The sequence below is a fragment of the Stegastes partitus genome, unplaced genomic scaffold, assembly GCF_000690725.1.
Source record: "Stegastes partitus isolate 25-593 unplaced genomic scaffold, Stegastes_partitus-1.0.2 Scaffold1055, whole genome shotgun sequence".
Taxonomy (NCBI): Eukaryota; Metazoa; Chordata; class Actinopteri; family Pomacentridae; genus Stegastes; species Stegastes partitus.
This window is the reverse complement of record NW_007578786.1, coordinates 132,103-136,942: the sequence shown is the minus strand read 5'-3', so window position 1 is coordinate 136,942 and position 4,840 is coordinate 132,103. Positions and strand designations below refer to the sequence as shown.

At 43.6% G+C, this 4,840-nt stretch overlaps 1 protein-coding gene across 1 annotated transcript in view; it reads right to left on the bottom strand.

Annotated features, from left to right (window-relative positions):
- fcho1 (FCH and mu domain containing endocytic adaptor 1) overlaps window positions 1-4,564 on the bottom strand; it is a 75,883-nt gene extending 71,319 nt beyond the window's left edge. Inside the window, exon 1 of the mRNA XM_008295529.1 lies at window positions 4,492-4,564. The gene's annotated coding sequence lies outside the window, so the exon portion shown is untranslated. The remainder of the gene's footprint in view (window positions 1-4,491) is intronic.
- Between the last annotated feature and the right edge of the window lie 276 nt (window positions 4,565-4,840).

Sequence of the window (4,840 nt, the reverse complement as noted above, 5' to 3'; positions counted from 1 at the left end):
TCAGTTTTTTAAATGATTATTTTAAACTATCAATAATTGATTTAGTTTAGAAAATCTACAAAGTGCTCATCACTATAACCCGATGCCAAAGGTCACAACTCTAGTCTAGCTGGACGTCGGAAACGATTACAGTCTTTAACCCAAAGAAAAGTGGAGTGTGCGTGTTCTGCCTGTTCCTACCGGGTTCTCCAGCTTCCTCTCACAGTCCACAGATGTGCTGAAGCCAACTGGTGATTCTACATTGACTGTAAATGTGAGTGAGAGCCATCATGATGGTCTCTCTACAATTATCCCATTTGAGAAGCAAATGTTAAAATGTGACATTTTAGCTCCAACGACTTGTCAGGTTAAGTTTAATTCATGATTCCTGCCTAATTGTTCCATCTTGTTATCTAAAGAACAAGCTGTTTAATTTATTTTTGTTTTGTTGGACCAACAGTCCAAAACCAACACATACTCGATTTATTAGACTTAATAAATTACTTCATAAACCTATGATTAGGAATTGAAGTAGAAAATTTTCCTGCACTTTGATTAATTAACAAATTGCCTGAGCTGTAGTTATCTGATATCTGCTACGTGAAAAATAAATAGGAAAAAGATAAAACAACATTTTAAATGCATTTTACAGCAAGAGATTATGAAGATCATTCCCGAGTCCAACTTTAAATTAACATGCAGCCTGTCGTTTAATTAGAGGTTTCGCTCCTCGTGGCTGATTTTGGTTCAACTCTGAGGTAATTAAAATAATCTCAAATTGAAATCACCCTCCATGCGGCTGTTAGGTAAACCAGTAATATAATATTCTTTATAATTCCCTTCTCCTTATCACGCTGTCCTACTGAGCACAGCATGAAATGTAACCCAGAAACAGACCCAGGACCAGAGCCGGAGGGGCGAGCCCACTCCATCATCCTGCCCCAGGATCCTCCCATCTGCTACCAGAGGACCTTGGCTGGACTCATTCACAACCTCAGGCACAGGTCACGGTTTTGTGCTTTTACAAGATTTCCCAGCAGGTCGTCACCTGTTCCGTCTAAACTTCTAACTCCACTCCATGTATATCTCATAATGCTAATATGGACTGCATTGTAGATCAGGAGCTCTGACTTGAACGACTTCTGTTTATGTTTTCATTACGCAACAGGTCAGCTTTACTGTTTCCTGCCTCACATTTCCTGCCTCTGGGTCTTGCCCTGCTTGGCAGAGACGAGGGGAGGCCTTGCAGCACTCTGGCCCACATGACAGGCTACACATGTATAATTAATATCTGTCATGGGCACCCTGCAACGTGTTGTACGAGAGCCAATAGGGAAGGAGGAAGGCAGGATCACAATAAGTAATAGTAATAAGATCTTTATGGGTCAAAGAAAGAGAAAGAGGAGTCGTGAGGGATGCTGAGGAGCCCGGCTGATCAGATATGCATGGCTGCAGCTGCGTGCACATGAGCGTTCAGTCGTCAAGCAACAGGACCGTTCAGCAGGTTGTTGTCATAAAGCGTCGGCTCAGCACAGACATCTAGCCCTTTCAAATCTAAATGCAAAACAGGGGGCTTTTCTTATTCACCTGCTCCTCTCATCGCCCTCCTTTCTGCAAGCAAGGGGTAAAAACCAGGCTTTACAGGAGTGCTTGTGGTTTAGTAGCTGGCTGTGTGCTGCGAAGCTGTGAGGAAAACCGCCAGTCAGCAAAAGCTTGAGGATGTCACCAGAGGTTTGGGCGATGGCCTTCTCAGGTGGCCAGCCTCCTCACCGTCTGTGGCTGCATAAATAACCAGGTACGTATCTCAGCTGGAGCGATTCACAGGCGTCCTTGCTTTTGGTTTTTCAACAAGTGTGTTATGACACTGCCAACATCTCGCAAAATAGAAGAATGTCATCGTTTCACTGAGATGAAAACAAAAATGTCACGACTGGGTTCAACCAATTATCAGCTTTCTATCCATCATCACCCACAGAAACACGCCTAGTGACAAACGGCCAGCCAAACTTCTCAGAAAGCACAGAAGTGGTTCATTTAACCCAATGACACTGAGCTAACTACCACATAAAACAAGAAAAAGCAGAATTTCTGTCATTTGTGTTTGCAAAATCACATTTTTGAACACTTACTGTTTGCAGCTATCGATCAATCAACGAATCACTGCTGCAAAATTAAAGCCAAACCCTATCCAGAGGTTAACACCAGGTTCTCAACATCTTTAAAAACTCTTTTGTTTTGATGTCAAAACCGCCAATTTAATTAAAAAAACCCTTGGCACAGTAAACACGTCACACAGTGCTGGTCAACGTGGACGTACAGGTTGTCCTTGGTCAGAGGATGAACAGAATAAACAGCCATCAAATGTCAAGATTGTGTCTGTAAACTGAGGAGAGGAGGAAAAAAAAGACAACTGTTGCTCCTGACAAACAGATAAATGATAGTAAACCCAGTCTTTTAACTCGTTTCTCTCCATCCCACTCAGTTTCTCAGCACTGAGGAGGGAATATCTCCTGTTGAAGTCGAGGCTCGAGGGAGAGCACTATTCTCAACTCCTGCCATTTGCTTTCAGAAACAGAGAGAGAAAAACAAAACCAGCAGACGGACCATTGCAGCACCAGAAGACAGCTGTGCTACAGGCTGAAGATGCAAACCCTGCGGCTTAAGTTATAGCTGTTTGCATACTAAGTCAAATGTCAGAGTGAAAAACCGAACATCTCAGAGGGGAATTCCAGACTGGTTTCTTTGGTGCAACCAGACAGTGGTTGACTCGTGCTGTCAGGAAAGTGATGCAGTGAAACCATCAAACCCAGAGGTTGCTTAAACAAGTGTGTGGCTTTGACTTCTGTAGATTTACTGTCCTGTAAACTAACACACAACAGACAATCTGAATGTTTGTCAAAGATGATTTCATCCTGTTCTGTCTGTGTTTGACAGAGTAAAGTAGAAAGTGACAGGAAACGTGGAGAGAGAAAGAGGTTTGTAGATTCAAACGCTGTGGTCACAGAGCAGCAGGCCAACATGAAACCCCCTGTATTCACATTCATAACTAAAAATCTAATATTTTAGAAACCACAATTGAAATATGAGAATGTTTTTATTTTCTAGTGTTTTCTACCATTGCTCCCATCTGATAACAGTTTAGGTTGTGGCTCAATGCTAATCTGATTAATAGGCTTGTTTGAGGCTCCTTCCTTTGAATTTACAGAACAATTCATATTTTGGAGCAGAGATTTTGTCTTTCAAGTTATAAAACAAAAACGGCCAAGCTAGTAAAGGAGAACCTTGATCCTGCATCACAATTGTAATTTGATTTGCGGTTTAATTTCTTTTTAACTCAAGCTTTAGTTCACTGTGTAATAGATTAAAACACGTGCCGGAGCATCACCACATGAAATGCGATGAAAAGCGTGACCATCACACGTAGAGGACGGCGTGAATTTGTCCAACTATTGACACAGCAGGTTAAACCTCGAGTAAGATGCACAAAGTCGATTCCTAATCAATGAGTTGTTCAGCTCTATCCTGCACTGCCAGTTAATACAGCAACAGTTCAAGACAGCATCGAACTGGAACGTCAGATTACAGCTGAAAGTGTTGAACAGTTTGTTCTTAGTCATCTTGTTTGCACCCACAGGCTCGTCTCCTGGTCAGGTTTTCCAACAAATACCTGCCACACCTGGAAGAGTTAACGCAGGACGTGTAGCACAGGCCAGTCAACATCTGCAGTGATGAACAGCTCTCACTCCAGCTAACCTAGAAACCCCATAATGTGTCTCTGAGCGGTGACGTCCAGCAGCGAAAGCAGGACTGGTTCTGATGCAGTTTGTGGGTTTGCTGAAGGGTTTTCTAATATCTAAGTGAGCCTGACCATTACCTGTGTGTAGCTGATGTTATCATCAGGTGAGTTTAGCTTGTCAGCTCAGCTCTATTGTCCAGCATCTGATTATCCTAGTCACAGTGACTTACATGTCTTTTTTTTTTTTATGTTAAATATCAACACCAGTCCTGTGTTGGCTAAAGCACAGATTTACAGAATGGTATAAACTTTTCTAGTAAAATTCCTCAGCACAAAGGAGTGCAAGAAAAACATTTTATTTTTTTGTTCTGTGAAATTCTGTGATTTCCATTTCAGGCCACTGGATGACTAGAAATCCTCATTATGCCCAGAATGACAGCGAAGCAGCATCAGACCGCAGAAATAACCTCTGAGCTGGAGCCACCAGACACATGAAGTCCAACAGTCACTAAACAACACACCGGGACACACCTCGGTGTATCACGCTCGTTTTTAAATTCCTCTACCCACAGCTAAAGTTCACATTGTGGGCTACACGGTGCATTTCCAGCCCGTACATTTAGTTGTTAAGTTGTGCCTCCAGCGTTAGCCGCATTTCCCTCCGTTCATATGTCAAACAAGCGTGTCCACCGGAGCTCCGTATCTCCCACAGCCGGGCGCTAGCGCAGTCCTCCGAGTCACAGAGGGGGCAGGAAAGACAAGGAGCAGTTAATTACCTGGACAGAGTTCTCACACAGCGCCTACAGAACATTTTCCATCCTCGGTCTTTGGGCAGCCTCGGTCCGACACCAGCGCGCGCCCTCAGCGGCTCGAGCATTATAGTAGAAATCCAGCAGGCAGCTCTCAGCGCGAGCGCAAACTCCCACCCTGCTGCACGCTGATTGGCTACTGGGTCCGTCAGTCAGAGAGAAACGCGGAGTAGGCATAGCAACCACATAAAGGCGGGCCTAAGAGTGGATACTAGCAGCCCATTGGGTGAATGTTTCCCGGGTAACGCCCCCCAAAGTTCAGTATAGAGAAACGTAATAAAATGAACAAAATATAACAAAAGGTAGACAAAGACTA